This window comes from Misgurnus anguillicaudatus, chromosome 23 (assembly GCF_027580225.2).
Source record: "Misgurnus anguillicaudatus chromosome 23, ASM2758022v2, whole genome shotgun sequence".
Taxonomy (NCBI): domain Eukaryota; kingdom Metazoa; phylum Chordata; class Actinopteri; order Cypriniformes; family Cobitidae; genus Misgurnus; species Misgurnus anguillicaudatus.
This window is the reverse complement of record NC_073359.2, coordinates 28531876-28559250: the sequence shown is the minus strand read 5'-3', so window position 1 is coordinate 28559250 and position 27375 is coordinate 28531876.

The window sequence follows — 27375 nt, the reverse complement described above, 5'->3', positions numbered from 1 at the left end:
CACGCAAACACATTGTATTATACTAAATACACAAAATAACGTCGTTTTTTTAGCAATGAAATAGGTGCTCTTTAACTACAGTATGGCTATCCATGCATTGAATTTGCTCACTCAGGACTCGAACTGCAAAAATGTACTAATGGTATTAACTTTTTTTGAGTTTTTTTTAGTTGCCTGCTTAAAACAACCAATTTTCCAAAACACAGATCAGTCTTGTGCTGTCTAATCTACAGTAGACACTCTGTATATTAGCTGCATTAGTCTTTGTTTTCAAATAACAATCGCATATAGTTTCACCAAAAAGAAAGCGAGGAAACATCAGAGCGAGTCTCCTTTGAACCCAGCCGAGCGCTGATAAATACTTGTTGCGGCAATTTCATTAAAGTTCGCTCTGAAAATCTTTCACCAAGTCTTCGTGAGCGTTTGCAAATGTGTTTGTGTGAAGTGAGACGAACCTCCCAGCGTGAATGAAATTAAACCGGTGAAATAATTACCGCACCACCATCCTTCATAATCACAATAAACGCCAAACATACAAACTGCAATTCAACTCGAAGGCGAAATGTTTACAGAGAAAAACTCTTCACGACTCAAATCAAACAATCCCACTGCCGTACAACAAAATTGCTAACTGATATGCCGGTTGAAAGCACATTTCAGTGACAAAGAGAGAAAATTGACCGTCCGTTTAAAACTATTTACATTTATGCATTTGGCAGACGCTTTTATCCAAAGTGACTTACAGTGCATTCAAGCTATACATTGCTATCCTGAGAATCAAACCCCATAAACCTTTACGCTGTAAACGCAATTGAGCTACAGGAACTTTATGTTGTACACCAAATTGCAAACAATCATTTCCCAGTAGTGTCTGTGAACTATAGGATTTCATATCTGTGCTGTTTGTTTGATGCAGAAGAGTCGATCTCTGCCCTATCATTGTGACTAAACGTCTTCTCAGGTAGCCAATCGTTTGCTTTTCCTTTCCAGCCAGTAGTGTTCAGGATAAGAGTAAGTTGTCGTGTTTAATGATGATGTTGAATGTGTTTATCTTATCGTGCTCTCACAATGAAGAATGGTGGAGATGGTAGATAAAGAAATTCAATAACATCATATCAGTGATGAATATGAACACATATTCATCTGCAGATGTTGTGTGGACTGCATTGCGCTGATAGTCAGGGTACAATAATCCATCAGTGCAGTACAGTACAGTACAGTACGGTAACTAACTGCACAATATATTATTACATTTACAGTGAGGATATTTGTTTGTTGAAGGCTGTGTGCTGTTGTGGTGGTGTTTAACTCTACTGAGACTGAATGTTTGATTTTAATTGTAATGTTGTATGTACTGATATATGCTCGTATCATGTTGCTGTGGGGGTCTCAGGGGTAGATATGATTATATGAGCTTGGTTGGATGCTGGTATTTTTATTGTTCAACAACTCTGTGTTGTCTATCTATCTGTCTGTCTGTCTGTCTATGATGTCTGTCTATTTGTTCTATCTATCTATGCTGTCTGTCTATCTATCTGTCTATCTGTCTGTCTGTGCTGTCGGGCTGTCTATGCTGTCTGTCTATTCGTTCTGTCTATGCTGTCCGTCTATTCATTCTGTCTATCTGTCTGTCTGTCTGTCTGTCTGTCTGTCTGTCTGTCTATGCTGTCTGTCTATTCATTCTGTCTGTGCTGTCCGTCTATTCATTCTGTCTATCTGTCTGTCTGTCTGTTTATGCTGTTTGTCTGTCTATCTATCCATCTATCCATCCATAGGTCTAGCTGTCTGCCTGGCTGTCTGTCTATCTATGCTGTCTGTCTGTCTGTCTGGATATCTAGATGTCTGTCTATCTATGCTGTCTTTCTATATATCTATGCAGTCTGTTTGTCTGTCTATCTATCTTTGCTGTCTGTCTGTCTGTTTGTCTAGATGTCTGTCTATCTATGCAGTCTTTCTATCTATCTATGCAGTCTGTCTGTCTGTCTGTCTGTCTATCTTTGCTGTCTGTCTGTCTGTCTGTGCTGTCTGTCTGTCTGTCTGTCTATCTATCCATCCATCCATCCATCCATCTAGCTGTCTGTCTGTGTGTCCATCCATCTATCTATGCTGTCTGTCTGTCTGTCTGACTGGATGTTTAGATGTCTGTCTATCTATGCTGTCTTTCTATCTATCTATCTATCTATCTATCTATCTATCTATCTATCTATCTATCTATCTATCTATCTATCTATCTATCTATCTATCTATCTATCTATCTATCTATCTATCTATCTATCTATCTATCTATATATCTATCTATCTATCTATCTATCTATGTTGTCTGTCTGTCTAACGTCTGACTGGATGTTTAGATGTCTGTCTATCTATGCTGTCTTTCTATCTATCTATCTATCTATCTATCTATCTATCTATCTATCTATCTATCTATCTATCTATCTATCTATCTATCTATCTATCTATCTATCTATCTATCTATCGTATACTGTCTGTCTGTCTGTCTGTCTGTCTGTCTGTCTATCTTTGCTGTCTGTCTGTCTGTCTGTGCTGTCTGTCTGTCTGTATATTTATCTATGCTGTCTCTCTATGCTGTCTCTCTGTCTGTCTGTCTGTTTGTCTATGCTGTCTATCTATCTATCTATCTATCTATCTATCTATCTATCTATCTATCTATCTATCTATCTATCTATCTATCTATCTATCTATCTATCTATCTATCTATCTATCTATCTATGTTGTCTGTCTGTCTAACGTATGCTGTCTGTCTGTCTGTTTGTCTAGATGTCTGTCTACCTATGCTGTCTTTCTATCTATCTATGCAGTCTGTCTGTCTGTCTGTCTATCTATCTATCTTTGTTGTCTGTCTGTCTGTCTGTCTATCGTTTGCTGTCTATCTGTCTGTTTGTCTAGATGTCTGTCTATCTATGCTGTCTGTCTGTCTGTGCTGTTTGTTTGTTTGTCTGTCTGTCTGTCTGTCTGTCTGTATGTCTGTCTGTCAATCTGTCTATCTATCTATCTATCTATCTATCTATCTATCTATCTATCTATCTATCTATCTATCTATCTATCTGTCTGTCTATCTATCCATCCATCCATCCATCCATCTAGCTGTCTGTCTGTGTGTCCATCCATCTATCTATGCTGTCTGTCTGACTGGATGTTTAGATGTCTGTCTATCTATGCTGTCTTTCTATCTATCTATCTATCTATCTATCTATCTATCTATCTATCTATCTATCTATCTATCTATCTATCTATCTATCTATCTATCTATCTATCTATCTATCTATCTATCTATCTATCTATCTATCTATGTTGTCTGTCTGTCTAACGTATGCTGTCTGTCTGTCTGTTTGTCTAGATGTCTGTCTATCTATGCTGTCTTTCTATCTATCTATCTATCTATGCAGTCTGTCTGTCTGTCTGTCTGTCTGTCTGTCTATCTATCTTTGTTGTCTGTCTGTCTGTCTGTCTATCGTTTGCTGTCTATCTGTCTGTTTGTCTAGATGTCTGTCTATCTATGCTGTCTGTCTGTCTGTGCTGTTTGTTTGTCTGTCTGTCTGTCTGTCTGTCTGTCTGTATGTCTGTCTGTCAATCTATCTATCTATCTATCTATCTATCTATCTATCTATCTATCTATCTATCTATCTATCTATCTATCTATCTATCTATCTATCTATCTATCTATCTATCTATCTATCTATCTATCTATCGTATACTGTCTGTCTGTCTAGATGTCTATCTATTTTTGCTGTCTGTCTGTCTATCTATCTATCTATCTATCTATCTATCTATCTTTGCTGTCTGTCTGTCTGTGCTGTCTGTCTGTCTGTTTATCTATCTTTGCTGTCTGTCTGTCTGTCTGTCTGTCTGTCTGTCTGTCTGTCTGTCTGTCTGTCTGTCTGTCTGTCTGTCTATCCATCCATCCATCCATCCATCCATCCATCCATCCATCCATCCATCCATCCATCCATCTATCTATCTATGCTGTCTGTCTATGTTGTCTGTCTGTCTGTCTGTCTGTCTGTCTGTCTATCTATCTATCTATCTATCTATCTATCTATCTATCTATCTATCTATCTATCTATCTATCTAGCTAGCTAGCTAGCTAGCTAGCTAGCTAGCTAGCTAGATCCATCTAGTTGTCTGTCTGGCTGGATGTTTAGATGTCTGTCTATCTATGCTGTCTTTCTTTCTATCTATGCAGTCTGTCTGTCTGTCTATCGTACACTGTCTGTCTGTCTGTTTAATGTATGGTGTCTGTCTATCTGTCTGTCTATTGATTTCTGTTTCTCTTTGATGTATGGTGTCTGTCATTTGTCTGCCAATCTATCTGTCTGTCTATTGATGAACATTATGTATATTGTCTGTATGTCTGTCTCTACTATCTGTTTATCTATATATATGCCTCTATATTTGTTTACCTGTCTGTCTTTCTTGTTTGTTAGTATCATTCTAGTTATATCCATGTACAGTACAGTGTCTATCTGTATGTCCTTCCTGTACGACTCTCCTCTTCTTCAAAACGATATAGATGTCCACAGTGAGCTTTTAATAATGCTATTGTTGTTTTGAATAACTGTACACTGAATTGTAATCTGTTCAGGCCGGTTTTCAAATGTTGCTCCTATCATGTTTGGGTTGTAAATGACTATCGTGATTATTTAACATTCGTCTCTCTTTTGTTTGTGTGCGTTTGAGTGAGAATATAATTACACCCCTGTCTGAGCCCATCAAACCTCCCACTGTAGTTTAACAACTCCTTTTCTCTGAAACAAAACTTAAATTCATGTGATACTATTGCACAAAGAATCAAATGCTTCTGTACTCTTAAGACAGAAGAAATCGGTCCCTTTAGCACTTGTTTTTCACTTTGTGATGTGCATGTAGTACCCGTGTTATATTCTTTGCCAGTCGATGCTAAGCACGAATCAAAATTCACCCAGCTGATCCATCCACACTGTGTTTTACATGCTGGCTGACATGCACCTCTTCCTGTTGAGCTGCTTTGGTTCCCTCCCATGATTATTGCTGGCATCAAGGCTGTTGTTTCTGATCCCAGATCTGTTGTACCGTCCTGACCCCATCCACCACAGAACACAATCTCATTCCCGAGGCCGGCCTTTCGAGAGTCCTGGATAGCTGCTCTTTATGTCAGCACTCAGCTGAAGGATCAAATAACCCTGACTGTGTTTGGACTTAGTTACAGACGATTACCGGCTGTGTTTATGTTGTGGCATAAAATAAGAATTGATGGTTTGTTTAACAGGAGAGCCATCCACAACAGTCCCAAGATGACCAAGATTTGACCCTTTCTTATTTTAACTTTAAATCACAGCAATATTCAAAGCTATTGCACTTTTCATTAAAGGTCAACATATACTCTAAAAAATAAATGATGTGTTGTTACAACCCATGGTTGGGTCGAATGATTTTCTAGTTTAATTTAAACCAGTATTTGGGTTTGGCATATTTTACCCAAGCTTAGGTCGAAACAAAAAACCTAGAGATTGATTTAATCCACTTGGAAAGGATTGAATAGAGAAATGTGTCTATTTGGCAATGGGTCACAAGGGATTGGTTTAAGTGCCATAAAGAGGCGGAGATATAAAAACATTTTGATTTTTCATATTTGAAACAATAAAGCCAGGAATGCATTTGCAATTAAGGCTCATTTTGTTTTCATGTTGGCTTTAAATGTTTCCCATTTGTCCCAAATAATTGGTGCTTGCGTCTTGCTCGTTCCTACGTGATGTACGAATGCATCACTCCACCGTCCACCAGTAGATGCTGCTGTGTCGCTTGACCACGAGATCCCTGCATCCTTTAACTTTGCATCTTCTCATTTATTTATGATTAACTTGTACCGGCATGTAAGCCAAGTCTCAAAATCATTAAGGGACTAATTAGTGGAGTTTTTATTGCAGTCGTGTTTGGTGGCGGAGAGACTTTGTGGCTTTTGCACTGCAAGGGAAGATATTTCTGACACGAACTCGCTCGGCCTCCCGGGTGCTGGTTGTATCATCGTAAGACTGGCAATTGTCCAGGCCACCTGGTGTGCGGGTAGATGGTGTGGGTCTCGAGGGCAGGTTCAAACTTGGCACCCGCCGATGCGCCTTTGCAGGGTGGCAGTCGTCGGGGCCTCTGCAAATAGCGGCGTGCTCGGATCAAGGCTGTGTGGAGGGCGACCTGGCCGTCTTGATGTCATGATAGTTAGCAAATGTTGTCAGATAATATGCACAGATAGAAACTCATGAACTCAATACCTCAAACAGTGCCTAGTTTGTTTTTCAGTAGGTTATTTAAAGCTGCAATCCGCTTTAAAGCTTTAAAAGTAAACAAAATCAATAATCGAGCAAGCACATAAACAGTGTTCAAAATTGTCCAGCTTATATTACAGTCCTTCCAGTTTTTTTGTGATTGTTGCGGGCAAAAATCCTTGATCTTGCGGCACGTTTTCTTAAAAAATGCGATGGAATATAAAGAATATTTATGTAATTTTATGCGATTAACTTGCGTGAACTTGCCAAAATTGCACTGTTTGCAGCTTTTAATTGATGTTCATGTCGCGTAATTACGTCACTTCGTAACATTCCCATGACAAGAGGGGACATGGCTGCGCATATGTAAAGTAAATGCAACATTTTTCTACTTTCTGCTAAGATTTATGTGACTTTTCGCTACGAAAAAGCTGGGATTATTAAATCATGCAACCCCGCATATTTTGCGAGCAGAAATCTGCAATTTATGTGGTGAAAGTTCAACGTATTTAAAAAATGACTTTGGCTGATTATGCATTGAATCATGCGATCGCATTTTTCTGGAGGGACTGATATTAATGATATACAAGTTTAGGTGTCGGGTTGGATTTAGGATATATTAGTTATACGTAAAAATAAGCGACCTGCAATTTTAAATTTCAAAAAGAGGTGGCGATAGAGAGGCTATAGTTACAGATTGCAGCTTTAACTCATTCACCGCCATTGACGAGTTATCTCGTCATTTATGAGTCCATATTTAACTAATAAATATGCCTTTTTGGACGAATTTCAAAGTGAAAGTGTAATACCGCTTTTATCCACCAGATGGCGCCAAATCGAATTTATCAAAAACGGAAGTTAAAAAAGGTTAATGATTTATTTTAACTGCCTTTATGTTTGATAGTCATTCTGAGTCTGATCTCTAATATAAATTCCTTTACAAAAATGCAATTTTTTAAGCTTTTTGCTCAAAATGTTGTATTTTTGAAGAGAAATATCCATATTTCAGTGGTTAAATTAAGTGGAAAAAGTAAATATATAATGAAACGTTTTTCCCCATTTTGTTTGTTTGTTTATTGTTTGTTTGAAAGCAGAGGGTGTGTTCTTTAATTTGATATAATTTGTATGTTTATATATTTATAGAAGATAATTTTTCCTGCAAGGTATTTTGTGAATTTTTTTTTTAAATCACAAAAATGCAGGTGGGCAACTTTTCTCAAAAAGGCTGGCGGTGAATGAGTTAAATAGCTTCACTAATAATTTGAACAAAAATATCTTGTACTTGTTAGCATGTTACTCCAACGCTACTAAGTTTGTTTAAAAAGAAGTTGTTTTCAACCTCTCTCAAAAATTGTTTTAAAGTCCCCATGAAATCAAAACTGACAATTCTTATTTTTTTATTGAATACTGCAGTTTTCATTATTAACAATTTATATGTGTGGGTCATTTGTTGGAAAAAAATCACATGCCCTCATAGACTTTAATTAAAATGACATCAGTGATTACATCAGTTTGGTCCTGTTCCGAATGGCGCACTTCATGTGGACTTTAGGTCTTAGGTAAATTTGTGCATGCTCGCTTAGTCTACGAGTTTGTAGGGTGTCCCATCTGTAATTTTTAAGCTCCGAAGTGTGTTCTTCAGCGCCCCCTTTGCACCCGTGAAGCCGTCTTCGGCGATTGGTTGGATTCTTTTTTGCAAGGACTTCTGGGTTGGTAAAGTGCTTCACTGCTTCACTACTTCAAGACCGTATCAAGGGTGCAACTGGGGTGCTGATGAGCACACTTCGAAGCGTAAAAATGACAGATGGGACACCCTACAGACTTGTAGACTAAGTGAGTATGCACAATGTAAGGCCACAAGAACGAAAGTCACATGAAGTGCGCCATTTGGGACAGGGCCAAAATACGAGACTGGTGCACCCTCGTGGACTCATGTCAAGGGTCCGTAAGGTACATGATGTCATCAAAGTGTGGACTCGGAGGAAGTCCACAAGTTCGAATTGTGCCATTTGAGACAGGGCCTTTGACGTTTTGGGCAGAGTATTAGTGAGTGTTAACCCCACGCCCTCGATTTTGCTTGTTTTATATTTTATTTCACTCGGAAATACATCAGTTGATTGTACTTCCTGTTGGGGACTTTAAAATCAGTATTTATAAACGTTTTATATCTGTATCTGTACTTTAAGTACAGGATAGACTTTGGCTGTGGGCTTGAGTTTTGTTAACCTTTACTGTTTTTAAGACTCGTGTAAAGATTGACGGGTATTTAAAGTACCTGTTTGCTGCAGTACCGTACGATTTAATTGTCAGTCACACGCACAAGCGTCTTAAAAAAAAAGATTTGCTCAAGAGTTCAAGCATTAAGATTTTACCATATCCAGATCCTTTATCCATCATATTGAGTCTTCAATCAACACCCTTTCTTAGTTTTTAAAAGACGTACACTTTGCATACAGAGCGATTAATGCGTGCAATACTGGCCGTTCGGTAGCCACTCAGCGATTTGTGATCTCCCCCATCTAAGGTTTCCAAAACAAACACAAAATGCCACAAAGCAGAAGCTGTACATTTCCCGGAGGACTTTGCCAGGATATAAACTGTATGGTTTAAAATACAATTTACTGTAGTTGCAATTTTTTGTATTGTCCGCATTCTCTCACACAGGTAAACCTGCACATCGAAATGTAGTAGTATGAAATTCGGTTATTGATCGAGAGCCTCCAGCCCTGCGTGTCAGGTTTTATCAATATTTTCCGTACAATTGAACCACGTTAGGCCTCTACCGTGTTGATCCAGAGTGGATCGATGAGTGATGTTCTGCTCTGTACACGACAGGCGTTATTGCTCTACGGTACCGCCAATGCGTGCCGCTCAAATTCCAATATCCCAGCGAGACCTGGCCAAGCCGGGCCTGGCTGAAGCGTGGGAGGAATTGAAGAAATGTGATTTTATCAGTCAGTGGGCTGACCTGTACTTAGCAGTTATTAGATCATATATTAAAAAGGACAGACATATATTGTCCAGCTGTTCCCGGCAGCAGTGAGTGATTGGGATGTAAGAGTCGATTGCTCACGGTGTAGTCAGGCGTAGAGTGAATGAAGTGTACAGTAGATATGAGTACTGTATGAAGAAATGTTATCTCTGATAATGCCTCAATGTGTCCCATAATTCTTACTTCAAGAAGAATCAGATTCTTAAAATATGTGCCAATGTATGAAATAAAGTATCTGTCTATCTGTCTGTCTACCTACTTACCTACCTTCCCATCCATCCATTCATCCATCTATTGATGTATGTTTTCTGTCTGTATTTGTCTGTCTGTCTGTCCATCCATCGGTCCATATCCATTTATCTGTCTATTTCTCTATCGACCTGCCTGTCCATTTGTCCATTTTATCTGTCTATTAATCCATCTGTTTGTATGTCTGTCTGTTTATCTATTTATCTCCGTCTGTCTGTCTATCTATTCATCTGTCTGTCTCTCTGTCTGTCCATCCGTATCTATTTATCTATCCATCTATTTATCTATCTATCTATCTATGTGTCTGTCTGTCTATCTATCTATCTATCTATCTATCTATCTATCTATCTATCTATCTATCTATCTATCTGTCTGTCTGTCTGTCTGTCTGTCTGTCTGTCTGTCTGTCTGTTTATCTATTTATCTCCATCTGTCTCTCTGTCTGTTCATCTGTCTGTCCATCCGTATCTATTTGTCTATCCATCTATTTATCTATCTATCTATCTGTCTGTCTGTCTGTCTGTCTGTTCATCTGTATGTATGTCTGTCTGTTTATCTATTTATCTCCGTCTGTCTGTCTATCTGTTCATCTGTCTGTCTCTCTGTCTGTCCACCGTATCTATTTGTCTATCCATCTATCTATCTATATCTGTCTGTCTGTCTGTCTGTCTGTCTGTCTGTTCATCTGTCTGTCTCTCTGTCTGTCCATCCGTATCTATTTGTCTATCATCTATCTATCTACCTGTCTGTCTGTCTGTCTGTCTGTCTGTCTGTCTGTCTGTCTGTCTGTCTGTCTGTACATCTGTCTGTCTGTCTGTCTGTGTGTCTGTCTGTCTGTCTGTTCATCTGTCTGTCTGTATATTTGTTCGTCTGTTCATCTGTCTGTTCATCTGTCTGTCTGTCTGTCTGTCCATCCGTATCTATTTGTCTATCCATCTGTCCATCTATCTATCTGTTTGTCCGTCTGTCTGTCTGTCTGTCTGTTCATTCGTCTGTCCGTCCATTTATCTATCCATCTCTCTGTCTATCTATCTGTCTGTCTATCTATTTATTTATCTGTCCATCTGTCTGTCTATGTATTTACCTCTGTCCGTCTGTCTATCCATTTATATGTCTGTTCCTCCATCTGTCTATATATTTATATATCTATCTGTCGGTCTGTCTGTCCATTCGTTTATCTGTCTGTCTCTCTAGATATCTATCTGTCTGTCCATCAGTCTGCCTATCTATTCACCTGTATGTATGTATGTATGTCTCTCTATCGATCTGTCTATCCATTTGTCCATATCTATGTGTCTGCATATCTATTTATCTATTTGTCTGTCTGTCTACCTGTCTGTCTGTCTGTCCATCCATATCTATCTGTCTATCCATTTGTCTGTATATCTGTCTATCTATCTATTTATCTCTGTCCAGCTGTCTATCTGTTTATCTATCTGTCTCTCTATCTGTCTGTCAGTCCGTATCTATCTGTCTATCCATCTGTCCGTCTATCTATGTGTCTGTCTATCTGTCCGTCAATCTAATTGTCCATTCGTTTTAATCTATCCATCCATCCATCCATCCATCCGTCCGTCTATCCGTCTGTCCATCCATTTATCTGAATGTGTCTCTAGATATCTATCTGTCTATCTATCATATATATTTATCTATCTGTCTGTCTACATGTTTGTCTGTCCGTCCATATCTATCTGTCAATCCATTTGTCTGTACATCTGTCTACCTATCTATTTATCTCTGTCCAGCTGTCTATCTGTTTATCTGTATATCTATCCATCTGTCTATCTGTCTGTCTTTCCATCCATTTATCTGTATGTGTCTCTAGATATATTTCTATCTATCTATCTGTCTGTCTGTCTGTCTGTCTGTCTGTCTGTCTGTCTGTCTGTCCGTCTGTCTGTTCATTCTTCTATCCATTTGTTTGTCTGTCTGTATCTGTCTGTCCATCCATCCACCTGACTATTTATCTATCTGTCTTTCTGTCTGTCAGTCTGTTTCTGTCTATTTGTCTGTCTATTCGTCCGCCTATCTGTCTATATATTTGTCTATTTGTATTTGTCTATACAGTTATTTGTATAAACGAATACAGATAATAGCACAACAACAGTACTCCTCTTATAACAATATAATAAAGTCAAATACACATTCCCCCACATTCACGAACACACTTGAGAGTTTTTTCATCTACAGTACGTACAAAGCTTTGACCTCCTGCTTCTATCTTCCAGGATGACAAAAGCATCATCAACCTCGCATCACACAAGCGTATTTGACACTCAAATCCACCCCATTAAACCCTAATTGCTCAACATTATCGACTGCAATAACGCACAAAGCTCATACGCAGCCCATGTGTCCGTGTTATGTGTCCACAGGGTGGAATATTAAGAGTTTCGTCCTGACATCTGCCTCAGGGAGAAGGTGACCCCAACCAATGACCCTCCAGACACACTCACAGCTTCCAAACTGACCAGAACGCTGCTTATGATCACTGAAAAACAAGGTGCTGTATGACGTGGTTTTTGGAATAAGATGTCCCTATATTATGATCAAATTCACTGAAATTGGTGTCCTGAGACATCACACCTGTCTCTATGACTCCTAGCCAAGAGCTCAGTTTAAGTCAATCAGAAGATTTTAGATTGCAGCATCTCTCTCTCTCTCTCTCTCTCTCTCTCTCTCTCTCTTGGCTTGGGTTGGATCTATCCATCATGTTACTCTATAATTCTCATGAACGCCTCTCATTTCTATAACAGGACATGTGACTTTAGTCCTGTCAGCCAGCTGTTAATTATGACTCTGAACGCTGTGTTATTTCACAGCGAGCCACCACCTTCTTCAGCTTCAGTATAGTCTTGGTCTTCATACACAGTAATGTGTAATTACACAGCTCATTTTCAAGATTAAGTCATTGTCTCCACACCATGTGGCTTTGGGATCAGCAGCGTTCTCTACTGTGTGGTGGTTAAGTCGTCTCTGGCTGCACTGCCGATAGTCCCGTGCATCCTTCATGAACATCTGACAGACGTCTTCTGTTGCATTCTTCAGTATTTGTTGGTTTTTGGTTGGCAAACGTTTCCTTGTATACAGTTAACAAATGAATATTATTCCCCTTCTTATGCTTATTATTAAAGGGACACTCCACTTTTTTTTGAACAGTGTGCTCATTTTCCAGCTCCCCTAGAGTTAAACATTTGATTCTTTCCTTTTTGGAATCCATTCAGCTGATCTCCGGGTTTGGCGCTAGCACTTTTGGCATGGCTTGGCATAATCCATTGAATCTGATTAGACCATTAGCATCACGCTAAAAAATGACCAAAGAGTTTCGATATTTTTCCTATTTAAAACTTGACTCTTCTGTAGTTACATAGTGTACTAAGACTGACGGAAAATTTGAAGTTGCGATTGTCTAGGCAGATATGGCTAGGACTATACTCTCATTCTGGCATAATAATCAATGACTTTGCTGATGTAACATGGCTGCAGGAGGCACAATGATATGACGCAGCAGCCGAAAATAGTCCCCTTAGTATCTTTCAATAGCAGGGTACTATTTTCGGGCACTGCGTAATATCACTACGCCTGCTGCAGCCATGTTACATCAGCAAAGTCCTTGATTATTATGCCAGAATGAGTCTTTCATAGGTTTAAATAAGAAAAATATTGAAACTCTTTGGTTATTTTTTTAGCGTGATGCTAATGGTCTAATCAGATTCAATGGATTGTGCTAAGCTATGCTAAAAGTGCTAGCGCCAGACCCGGAGATGAGCTGAATGGGTTCCAAAATGGTAAGAATCAAATGTTTAACTCTAGGGGAGCTGGAAAATGAGCATTTTTTCACAAAAAGTGGAATGTCCATTTAACCTTTGTTAATTTTAATTAACTCATTCCCTGCCAGCCTTTTTTTTTTTAAAGTTGCCCGCCTGCCTTTTTTGTGATTTTATTTGCCTTCCAGGAAAATTTTCTTCTATAAATATATAAACATACAAATATATTAAATGAAAGAACAGACCCTCTCTTTTCAAACAAACAAACAAACAAACAAACAAACAAAACGGGGTTTTATCCTATCTTCATTTTGTTCTCTTTTTATAACCTCTTAAATATAAGTAGGGTTTCTTCAAAAATACATAATTTTGAGCATAGAGCTGAAATAATTGCATTTTTGTAAAGGAATTTTTTTAGAGATCAGATTCAGAGCGATTATCAAAACACACACGGAGTTTAAAATTTGTAAAATTAGTTTTTGCATATGAATTGGGTAAGAGCGCCATCTAGTGGAATTACATATTACCGTAAAAACGAATCAGGAAAGCGTAATTGGCAGGGGAATGTTTTTTGCTTAATTGATGAGATAACTTGTCAATGGCGGGAAAAGAGTTAATATCCATGCCGTTTTTGAATGTTTTTCATGCACTGCGAAATAAAGCAATAAGCCCCAAGAAGCAGTGGGTTACCAGTGCATTTTATAACGGCTAAGGGGCGTTGTTAGGCACGACGCGAAGCGGAGTGCCTAAAACCCCCTTAGCCGTTATAAAATGCACTGGTAACCCACTGCTTCGCGGGGCTTATTGCGTTTATAAAACGGTTGCTACAAATTATGTATAGCAGGATTTCATATAATAAAACACAGCAAATAAGTTGTAATTATATTAGTACAGGTATTAGTCTTCCGCCAAACAAAGTAGTTCCTCAGACCCAAGTGTGTCTGCAACAGAGCGGTTCCCAAGCAAAACAGACGGAGCAAAGACACAATGAAAATATGATTCATTAAGACTGTGGTGTTTATTTTCATAAATTAACATTCATCTAATTTATACATTAACATTTATACCGTGCAACTGTTGACGTGTGGATCAAATATGCTTGGAAGCATGCTTAACACTTTCCCTGCCAGCGTTTTTTAAAAGAGTTGCCACCCAGCTTTAGTTAAACATTAATGCCTTCCGGAAAAATGTTCTTCTTTAGATATATAAACATACAATATATCAAATGAAAGAACAGACCCTCTGCTTTCAAACATCAAAATAAAAACGTTTCACCCTACCTTCAATTGTTCTTTTATCCTCTCAAATTTTGAGCAAAATGTTGGGATAATTCCATTTCTGTGAATGACTTTTGTTAGAGATCCGATTCAGATCGCTGATCAAAAAATACACTTGAGTTTTAAAGTGTTGAGTGAAAGCATCAGTGTTTGTGTAAGATCGCCACCCAGTGGATAATATACGGTACAACTACTCCTCACGGAAGCATTAATGATTAATCAACAAGAAAACTCAACAATATTTATTGACACTTATCTGGATATCGCCATTAATTGTTCAATTGTTGAGGATTATAATTAATACAATATAATATAATTAGCCCACCCAATAAATCAAAATTGACAACAAAATCCGACATTTTGACAGTTATTTTCTACAGTACACAACAACAGTGGCGCAGTGATACAAGCTATGTAATACGGTTTGAGCCGTGGGTTTACCGGTGAGTTTTATCACAGCTGAGAACGCGTTTCAACCAATCAGAATGAAGAACCAGAACTGGCCGTTTTATAAAGTAAATTTTAGTACTTTTGTCCCATTTTCCAGTCAAACTATCTTAAAAGTCTCAAATCAATAGTTACATTTGCTTTATTTTCTTAAACAAAAAATATTTTCCAATGTGGTAAAAATAACCTAAACTAAGATGAATAAATGCTATAAGTATTGGTAAAAGGTAGCTGATATAGTTAAAGTCACCATTAAATGGAAGTAGCAATTGTCTTAATTTCCCTGTCGAAATGAGAAAAAAGGTGGGTGGGACTTGATTTCATCGAACAAGAACTGATTGGATTGTTGGATTTTGGGTCATGTTGCTAATTGCTAATCGCTGCGATCTTTACCTGGGCCCCGCCCTCGATTTATTCTTCGTGACCAAAAGTAAAGAAAGATTGATTCGAGGAGGATTTTTGATTACAGATTATAAGGGAAAATAAAAAAAAATTGTCATTTGTACCACAATATTATAACAAAATATTTTTTATATAAGTTTTTAATTCTAATTTCATGCCGACTTTAAATAATGTAACCAGATAGAATCTTAGTGTAAAGTGTCACCAAAGTTCTTTGTAATAAATTTGTATCGTTCTTCGTCGCTATTAAAAATTGCTGATGCAGTCAAGACCACGTGGGCGGAGTCAAACTGTATTAGTCAATACAAATCATAGTTTACCATCATCATTTCTGATAAACCTTTTAATGAATCTTTACAAGGCACTGCCTTCTTATTCCCAGTCTTACCGCGGTATTCATTGCCGTGTGAGTAAACATGAACTTCAATTACTTCCATTTAGGTTTCTGACGCTTGCGCGAGTACATTAACAATTTGGGTCTCCACACACTGATTTGCTGGCACAAAACCGCCGCCTGATCTGGGGCTACATGGCAGTTAGCCTGTAAATACACCATGACTAATGTGCACGTAATGGAAACCAAATCTGTTGTTGCACACAAGATTATCCCACAACCTGGGTTCAGCAGAATGCCAGCCTGGGGAACGGCAACCTCATAGAGAGATAAAGAGAGAGAGAGTCTGTGACCAATCCACCGAGTATCTATGACTTGTTGTCTTTAGCCCCAATTACGAGCAATTGCCAAATGTTTTCAATATTCATTTCCCAGTCTTGCGTGGCGGGTGCCGTCGTCATGGAGTCGTTCCTCAGGAGAACGAAACAGGAGGTGGGACGCAGATGGTCTCATCTTAGCTGTTCTCACTACCCAAACACCATCTTGAGAAACATCCACTTTATTTCGCTTTCCTCTCTCCGTCTCTCGGTGATACGGGATAAAGTCGTCTCATCTCTCTGTTTTCGGAGGAGATGAGGAAATAATTGTGCAAATTTTACGACAGCTGTCTTGAACATGTTTGAACTGAACATCTCCCAGAAATCTATGAGACAGAAAAAGATGATGTAAATGAAGCATGTTTCCAAAACCATTACGAATTTACAATCTGGTGTAGTTTTTACAAAAATTGTTACAATTTTCCATTAAGATCCTTTACAAACTTAACCATAGTTTTACTACTGTATACTGTAAAAAGTGAAACATTACTTATATTTTAAGTGAAAAATACTTTAAGTAAAAAAAAAAATTGAAAAAAAAAACAATTGCACTGCAAAAATGACTTTTTTTGTTTTCAGTAGAAATATCTAAAAATTCTTAAATCAAGATGTATTTTCTTAATGAGCAAAATTACCTTCAAAAAAGAAGTCTCGTTTTAGACAAAAAATAAATATAAGTAAATTTGTGCTTAAAACAAGCAAAATATCTGCCAATGGGGTGAGAACATTTTGCTTAAGTGTTTAAAAAAAATTTACACTTATTTTAAGATTTTTTTCTCACCCCATTGGCAGATTTTTTGCTTGTTTTAAGCAAACATTCACTTAAAATGTATATTTTTTGTCTATAAACTAGACTTATTTTCCTAGGTAATTTTGCTTATTGAGAAAAAGCATCTTAATTTGATTATTTTTTAGATATTTCTACTGAAAACAAGACAAAAATATTACACTGCAAAAAATGATTTTCAAGAAAAAAAATTCTTAGTATTTCTGTATAGTTTTCAGAAAAAAATATCTAAAAATTCTTAAATTATGATGCTTTTTCTTGATGAGCAAAACGACCCAAGAAAATAAGTCTAGTTTTTAGACAAAAAATATCAAATTTAAGTGATTTTGTGCATAAAAAATGTCAAAATTGCAAAAATCTGCCAATGGGGTAAGCAAAATAATCTTGAACATTTTTCTTAAACACAAAATTCAAGAAAAATTCAAGAAAATTTTGCTTAACCCATTGACAGAGTTTTTTGCTTGTTTTATGCACAAAATCACTTAAATTTGATATTTTTGGTCTAATACTAGACTTATTTTCTTGGGTAGTTTTGCTCATCAAGAAAAAGCATCTGAAAACAAGACAAAAATACTAAGATTTTTTTTCTTGAAAATCATTTTTGCAGTGTAAGAAAGAAAGTAATTTTTTGCTGTGTGAAGTTATTTTTTAAGTAAGTTTTTTTTTACAGATAAAGCAATAAAAAACATGATTGGTAAAATTTTTGCACCAGAAAGCTTGTTAAAACCATGGTTTGCCAATGGTAACCAATACGGCATGGTTCATTTTTGTAGGTGAATGTATCACAGTGACTCTGCGCTTTATTGTGCGTTTTGCTTGGAAAAACACAGAACCAAAATAAGTCCCTATAAGCAATGTATGAATGATGCGTTCCAGCCTAGATGATGGAGGGTTAAGTCTCTTCTGTGTGGTTTCACGCTGGTGGGTGGTTAGCAACATGCCAGCATTCCTACCTCCATCTGTGTTCGCGTTACATTGCCAACACCTCGCAAAGCACTCGCCGTCCTTAACTCCTCTCTCGAGTGTGGTCAGTCAGGCTTCCACATCGACTCTCTTTAAATCTCAAAAGCATTTTTGAGAGTTCAGACACATACAGGAAGTATCTTAAAAAATGTCATTGAAAAATATTTATTAATTTTTTTAAACTAAATAGTTTCTTGTAGAAGCAAATACATGCCAATTTTTAAAGATTTGTATTTTATTTCAGCAGTTTTTCTTTTGAAGCTAATACTCGAAGTAGTTTGTTTTTAAAGATGACATATAATGAAAATCTGACTTTATCTATGTTTAAGTGCTATAATTGTGTAAATCAATCTAGAAAATGTAAAAAAACAGAGTAACTTGGTTTTGGTAAACCATTCTCTGCAAGCATGTGAAAAAAAAATAGGTCAGAATGATGTCAGAAGGGGATATACTGTCTCTTAATCTGCACTATCCAACCACAGCACTGCTATTTAGTGCAGAGATCAGCTTATTTGCATTTTAAAAGAACACACCCAAAATGGCACATTGTTGCTCACACCTACAAAGTGTCAATTTCAACATGTTATAATAAATTATCTAGTATTACGTTTAATGTTTGAGTAACAATACTTTTTTTCCTTTTAAGCTGCAAACCTACGGAGCCCCTAAGGGGACATGGAGCAAAAATTTTATAAAGTTTAGTTTTACATGCTCAATTGAAACTATTGCACGCTCACTTGAAACTATCGCGCGCTCACTTGAAACTATTGCACGCTCACGGGAAACTATTACGTGCACACGTAAAACTACCGCGTTTAGTTTCGCGTGCTCAAGTGAAACTTTTGCGTGCCCACGTGAAACTTTTGCATGCTAACGTGAAACTACCGTGTTTAGTTTTGTGTGCTCACGTGAAACTATCGCGTGCGCACGTGAAACTTTAGCTTTCACATGCACGCACGATAGTTTTTATGTGCACGCGCGATAGTTTCACGTTAGCACGCGAAACTAAACTTTTGATTTTTTTACTCATGTAAATGTCACCTTAGAGGCTCTGTACAATCCTAATTTTCTGTTGTAAAAAATAAACTAAAATCTGTTATTGAGCAAGCACATAAAAAGTCTTGTTATACTTCGATAAGTGCATAATAATGATTATGAGATGGTGATAATAAGGTCAAACTGTGCTCTCATAATTTACATAACAATAAGGTCAAGAGGTAAATTGTCAACTTTGATTTGCTAGTTTGATTTTTTCAATTACAGTAAATCTGCAAAAATACGGCTAACACATTAAAATCCCCCATTGTTTTATTTCAACCTGAAATAATAACGAACCATAAACTCGACAACCCAGAATGCTGTATGCAATAAATCTTTTAGTATTTTGGGAATCTCGTCCATTCAGATGTGGCAAGGGGGGTCAGATTTACGAGCGCATGTCGAATGTCACCGCTCCTGTTTAAGCCTGCAACGTACCACACGGTTCCCCGCAATTTGTGGCAGACGATTCAGAAAATCAATCGGGCAGATTACGTCCCCGTCATGATGAAATACACGCTCTGCTGTTTTACGGCCTGCATACGTTATTAAATCTGTTATTGTGAGATTTGACCCTCCCCAATTTAGACAGCACGAGGTGACGGTAAGAGGATCGCCTTTTATGTGTAGTTTTATAAGCGAGGATCTTAAAAGTGATCGCATTCTCTTCTGGTTTTTATGTAACAGAGCAAGTTTGTAAATGATTGTTGTAATGTCTGCTGTAGGTGCAGCAGGTTTTTTTATGGGCCGTGGATACCGTTGGCCTGTTTTATGGGGGGTTTCATTATGAATGGCGGTCAATGCTGCTTGTCTGGCTCGAATAATTTATGTTTTTCATTTGCAGTAGCTTTTAATACATGAATGCATATGCAAGTGATAAGAAAATTTGCATGTTTGCAGTACTATGTGCGATGTGTAAAATTTGTCATTATATCAAGTTTATATTTACAAGAAAGCTTAATACGCAGAGACAACGACACATACGCCATTCTTAGGCTGATTTTGATACCAAAAACTTGTAACACTGTGATTTTTATTCTTTTTTTGCTTTGTTCGGCCAATGACGTAATGTTTAATAAACCAGTTTAACGAAAATTTTTGCTGTTGGAGCAGAAATGATGAACTACTTTGTTATTATCTGTTATTTTGTTATCTTTAATATTTTACTACACAGCTCACATGTACTGTCCTTATTTTTTCACCTTAATGTCGCATTAAAGTAGTTTGGGTTTGGAATATTTACAAATTTTCATCTCGCAGACGCTTTCATCTAGAGCGACTTTGAAGTCTTTTGAAGACTTTGCATTTAAAAAATTTTAAAGTCAACAAGAGCGGCAAACAAAGCTATGTTTGATAGCACTGAATGACATCAGAGGCGAAGCCGGCATCTTAAAAGTGATGGGGACAGGGACATGTATATGCATATAGTAAAGCAAAATAAAGTAAACAGTGACATATTATACCCAACAAATTTCTTTTTTCTAAAGAAAAGTAAATGGTCATTATAGAATACAAATAATTAATAAATAATAGAACAAACAGCATAACAAATTATGATCAATAGCCCATATAATTATAATATAATAAGCATACAAATAAACACTGCTTTTTGGGTTGGTTTCCCGGACAGGGATTAGTTTAAACCGGTATTAGGATTTTTAAGGCATTTTTAAATAATAACAATTTATAAATAAACATATGGATGTAGTGTCCGTGACGTCAGCCATAGGTTTCTGAAGATCGTTTTAGTAGATGGTGCCTGCTGTTCCCATCTTGGCCGCGCATCACTCGTGGATATTCAAAAATTGGTAAAGAGGCATGGGTGAAGCTGAGGTGGCTGGTTGCTGAAACCACGCCCGCCAAGCACGACTCTAGTGACAGCAGTGGCTGTTCAACCGTCACTCAAGTGGCCACGCCCTTAATTATGCAGAACTTTAAGGTGTAATGCCCTGTTTGTTGCATTAAGATGCAGGTTTCCAGGCACGCGTTACCTAAAAACATGTGAAATAAACGTTTGTGGCGACGCAGCACTGACCTGATTAGGCAAGTGACAGTTCTGCGCTGTTCCCATTTCACCAATGGTGGCCGAGAGGCGAAATGTGTTCATGTGTCATGTGTGTCGCTCGTCATGTCAAAATGTGTGTTTGTTGTGTCATGTGAATCTATGTGCATGCGTCATGTCAAAATACCATGTGTCGAAAAGGTTTATGGGAAAAGAGATGTTCACTTTCACAAAATACTCGCCAGACACTAACGTCCATTTTATCATAAACCCCTTCGAAGCGTCTGTAGCAGGCACTTATTTTGACATGTTGCGTGATGCACATACAGTAGGTTCACATGACGCCCTGAACACATTTTTTGACATGACGAGCCACACACATGATGGGCTAAATACCAGTCCTTCTAGAAAAATGCGGAGTTTTTTTGTGATTTTTTGCGGGCAAAAATCCTTGTTCTTGCGGCACGTTTTCTTAAAAAATGCTTGCAAAAATGCGTGAAATTGCCAACATTTCGTGAACTAGCAAAAACGGCGGAAACTTGCAAAAACAGTTTTCAGCTTTTGCAGCTTTTTAGTGATGTTCACGTCACATAATCACGTCACCCATAACGTTCCCATGCAACAGGGGACATGGCTGCGGTTGTGCGAGGTAAATGCAACACTTTTAACTTTCTGCTAAGATATATGCGATTATAGCTACGAAAATGCAGGGATTATGAAATAATGCAAGCCCCGCATATTTAGCGCACAAAAATCTGCAATTTATGCTGCGAAAGTGCGGCGTATTTGAAAAAATGCGTCCCCCGCATAAATATGCAGACTTTGGCTGAATATGCATTAAATCATGCAATGGCATAATCGCGTTTTTCTGGAGGGACTGAAATACATGTTACAAGCTTCGCATCGTGCACCCTCAAAAAAAGTTACCGGCCACCACTGCAAAGTTTTTACAGATGTGTATGCACCCTAAATGTAAGTAAAATCTAAGTAAAAAACTAAATTGATGGACGGAATGTTGTTGGCGAGTTGAATCTACGCCCATATATAACACTGTAAAAAGTAAAATTTGGATCAAATTGAATAATTCCTTCAATTTGTAGAGCCTAAAATCTGACATTTGTTAACTTAAATTTTCTCACTTAATTAATTTTTTTAATTACTTCAATTAGTAACACCTAAACTATTATTACTTAAAGTGAGAAAAGTTAATCCAACTTTTACTTTTTACAGTGTATGAAGCAGTAAACAACTCCAATTGTAATTTTATACCACTTGCCTGTATTGGCCTCTTTAAACGTTCTAGAAGTTCATTACACCTCTGAGGTTGATGCTTCCCTGCCTGTTTATCAATTATCCATAGCCGATACCCAGCAGAAACCTCCACCTATTCAAAGACAACATGATGGTATCTAAATGCTCTAAGTGTTTTTCATTAAACCTCTCTTTAGTAAACAACATCGTAATCACGGTGAGCAGCGGTAAGCAGCGCGGATCTGTGAATCCAGACTCGATATCCATTATTCTCATTAGAGCAGATATCTCCAAATGTTCGGTCCTGCTGCGAGACGCTGGGTGCAGGAAGGTTCGACTCCACAGGAAACACTAATAAAATTTGGATGGAGTGACTTTAATGGAGGCACAGGCATGGAAAAGCTTTAGGCGTGAGATTCAGTCTATCAATCCTGAACTTCAAACTGACCTTCTTTTGGTTTTGTAGCACTTACGCAGAATTCAAGAGGCGCTCAAGGATCAAACAGAAGTGTGCTGAATGTAGTGTACGTTCACAGCCAATTTAACTTCCTTAACCTGATGTATTTCTAAGTTAACAGGATGCTAGCTGACAAAACATAAAGGATTTGAATTCAGATTGGAAACAGCGCTGTCAGGTGTAACTAAAATTGACTTTATTTCATATATTTATGATGTATGCATGTTTGTATGTATGAGAGATCATTAGGCATTGTACAAAACCGCATCGTTTCAGAAACTTTCAACGCTTTTATACTCCCATGAGATCTTAACGTCACTTGTTCCTCTCATTTTTTGCTGTAAGCTCTCTATAGTACAAAAGTCTCTCAAGAGAACAAGACCATGAGCGAATTTGGTGTGAAAAGGGTTTGCACGTTGTCGTCGTCGTATGCATGCTGGTCGGTGTGGAGTGTGAAGCACGCTGGGCCGCTCGAGTCCCACAGGTGTGTGTCCGCGTGTGCATTAAAGTGATTTTTTCCCCTCTTTGTGAAGTGGAGATGTGGACAGCCACTCAAAAAGCCCTTTTAATCTTTGCCTTTGGACTCTCTGGCGCACCTAAGGGAGAACGGCTGTCATGGAGTCGTCCATCTGAAAGACATATCAATCCAGTCTGGCAGCAGAAGGAGTCGGCCGGGGCTTTGTTGGCGTGCTGAGTGGCAGGAAAACGGCGAGGAAACATTTCTGCCAGATAAAAGCTTTTGCTTCATTGCTTTTAAATGATGACACGTTGTTTGGGTAGGTGGTTTGGCACAAAACACCAGCAATAACAGAAGAACAGCCTCCTCAATAGATGAAGAAAATCTTTACTTAATTAGACAAACGTTAACAAGCTGACTTCTGGGTAGAAAAACGAACTTAAGAAAAGTTTGCTGTAAACCGGAAAAAAACAGGTCTTGTTTTCTTTGCTGGTTTAGCTTAACAGGCCATGCTGGTTTTTAGGTGGTCTACTGTAGCGCAGTGGTCCAAAACTGGACCCAGAGTACTGCACACATAAATGCTTTGGATCAGGCGTGGATGAATCAGGTTCACTAATAAATCATGCACCGATGATGAATCAGTTGGTGATAAATCAAGTACTGACGAATCAGGTGCAGATGACTCATGTGCTTATGGATCATGTGCAGATGAATCAAATGCAGATGAATCTTGTTCTTATGAATCATGTGCAGGTAAAACACGGACTGATGAATCTACTAAATCAGGTGCAGATGACTCATGTGTTTATGAATCAGGTGCAGACTTATGTGCTTGAATCAGGTGCAGATGAATCAAATAGCAATAAATCATATATTGATGACTCATGTGCTAATACTATAGCTGCAGGTGAATCAAGTTCTTATGTACCAGGTGCATGATGAATCAAGTTTTTATGAATTATGTACTGATAAATCGTGTGCTGATAAATCAGCTTCAAATGAATCAAGTTCTTATGAATCATGTGCAGACAAAACAGGGACAGATGAATCAAGAACTGATGATTTAGGTGTAGATAAATCAGTTGCTACTAAATCAGCTGCAGATGAATCAAGTTCTTATGAATCAGGTACTGATGAAACGTGTGCTGATAAATCAGCTTCAGATGAATCAAGTTATTATAAATCATGTACTGATGAATAGTGCGCTGATAAATCAGCTGCGGATGAATCAGGTTCTTATGAATCATGTAACGATGAATCGTGTGCTGATAAATCAGCTGCGGATGAATCAATCAAGTTCTCATGAATCATGTACCGATGAATCGTGCGCTGATAAATCAGCTGCGGATGAATCAAGTTCTTATGAATCATGTAACGATGAATCATGTGCTGATAAATCAGCTTCAGATGAATCAACTTCTCATGAATCATGTATCTGCAGATAAATCAAGTTTTTATGAATCAGGTGCATGATGAATCAAGTTCTTATGAATCATGTACTGATGAATCTTGTGCTGATCAATCAGCTGCAGATGAATCAAGTTCTTATGAATCGTGTGCTGATAAATCAGCTTCAAATGAATCAAGTTCTTATGAATCAGGTATTGATGAATCTTGTGCTGATAAATCAGCTTCAGATGAATCAAGTTCTTATGAATCAGGTATTGATGAATCTTGTGCTGATAAATCAGCTTCAGATGAATCAGGTTCTTATGAATCATGTAACGATGAATCGTGTGCTGATAAATCAGCTGCGGATGAATCAATCAAGTTCTCATGAATCATGTACCGATGAATCGTGCGCTGATAAATCAGCTGCGGATGAATCAAGTTCTTATGAATCATGTAACGATGAATCATGTGCTGATAAATCAGCTTCAGATGAATCAACTTCTCATGAATCATGTATCTGCAGATAAATCAAGTTTTTATGAATCAGGTGCATGATGAATCAAGTTCTTATGAATCATGTACTGATGAATCTTGTGCTGATCAATCAGCTGCAGATGAATCAAGTTCTTATGAATCGTGTGCTGATAAATCAGCTTCAAATGAATCAAGTTTTTATGAATCAGGTATTGATGAATCGTGTGCTGATAAATCAGCTTCAAATGAATCAAGTTCTTATGAATCAGGTATTGATGAATCGTGTGCTGATAAATCAGCTTCAGGTGAATCAAGTTCTTATGAATCATGTATCGATGAATCATGTGCTAATATATCAGGTCCAAATGTATCAAGTTATTATAAATCATGTACTGATGATGTTGATAATATAGCTGTAGGTGAATCAAGTTCTTATGAATTATGTACTGATGAATCGTGCATTGATAAATCAGTTGCAGATGAATCAAGTTCTCATGAATCATGGAACGATGAATCGTGCGCTGATAAATCATCTGCAGATGAATCAAGTTCTCATGAATCATGTACTGATGAATCGTGTGCTGATCAATCAGCTGCAGATGAATCAAGTTCTTATGAATCAGGTATTGATGAATCGTGTGCTGATAAATCAGCTTCAGATTAATCAAGTTCTTATGAATCAGGTATTGATGAATCGTGTGCTGATAAATCAGCTTCAGATGAATCAAGTTCTTATGAATAATGTAACGATGAATCATGTGCTAATATATCAGGTGCAAATGAATCAAGTTATTATGAATCATGTACTGATGATGTTGATAATATAGGTGCAGGTGAATCAAGTTCTTATGAATCATGTACTGATGAATCGTGTGCTGATCAATCAGCTGCAGATGAATCAAGTTCTTATGAATCAGGTACTGATGAATCGTGTGCTAATAAATCAGTTGCTGATGAATCAAGTTCTCATGAATCATGTAACGATGAATCGTGCGCTGATAAATTAGCTGCAGATGAATCAAGTTCTCATGAATCATGTGCCGATGAATCGTGTGCTGATAAATCAGCTGCAGATGAATCAAGTACTAATGAATTTTATGAATTGTGTGCTGATAAATTAGCTGCAGATGAATCAAGTACTTATGAATCATATGAATTGTGTGCTGATAAATCAGCTGCAGATGAATCAAGTTCTTATGAATCAGGTAATGATGAATCGTGTGCTGATAAATCAGCTGCAGATAAATCAAGTTCTCATGAATCATGTTCCGATGAATCGTGCGCTGATAAATCAGCGGCGGATGAATCAAGTTCTTATGAATCATGTAACGATGAATCGTGTGCTGATAAATCAGCTTCAGATGAATCAACTTCCCACGAATCATGGATCTGCAGATATATCAAGTTTTTATGAATCAGGTGCATGATGAATCAAGTTCTTATGAATCACATGCTGATAAATTAATTTAGGTGTAGATGAATCAACTTCTTATGAATCACATGCTGATTTATGTGCAGACAAATCAGGTTCAGATGAATCAGGTCTGTCTGATAAAGAGAAGCTTTCACATTGGGAAAGTTTATATATGGTTTTTGTAACTGAAACACTATAGTTACAGTGTGAATCAGTGTGTCTAGGTTTGATTTCATCAGAAATGTGTCTGTACTGGTTGACTTTAGTTGTGTTGAGTCTCCCAAACAGACCGCTAGTCCAGACACACAACTTTGTGAGACTTGGCTGGTTTGGAATATCTGATAACCGGCATCAATCTTAACTTTCTTCAACTCTATGTCAGGTAGAATTTATAATACCGTCCTGTTTTCTGCATTGAATCCATCTTAGATGTCTTAAGGCCCTAGCACACATATTTAAGACCCAGGAGGCTGCATCATTCACCAATAACCCCACTCTACCTTACAACACGAGGCAGGCTTGAATTTTTAAAGGTCCCCGTTCAACCCCAGGCGGGACGGAGCAGCTATTTGTCTGAGATGCATTACGGCGTGTGTTTTGTATTCTGTGTGGGGTGTCGTTTCACCCTGCTGCCTACCGCATTACTGCTTAAACACAATTCAGTGCACTTCTGTGACTAAAGATCTTGTCCATGATATCAACGGCTCAGATACTATCTATATATTAGATTAAAAAACTACATACTGCTGCACATAAGTCTGTTGTGACTGTAAATATAAGTTGATGTTCACAAGAGTGAACCTGAACCAGAGGTTACCATTAGGGAATGATTGGATGGTAAAAAGTGGGGCGTTACCCTCACGGATAGAGTCAGAGCTGAGAGTTTATACAAAGATCACATTTATAATGCAAAACATATACCCCAATATATTCTATACACACCATGGTTGTACATTTTACAGGTACTATGCGGACATTAAGAAGTATGACTATTTTCTCTCTCTCTCTTTCTTTGTACACGTCAAAAGCTGTAGATCA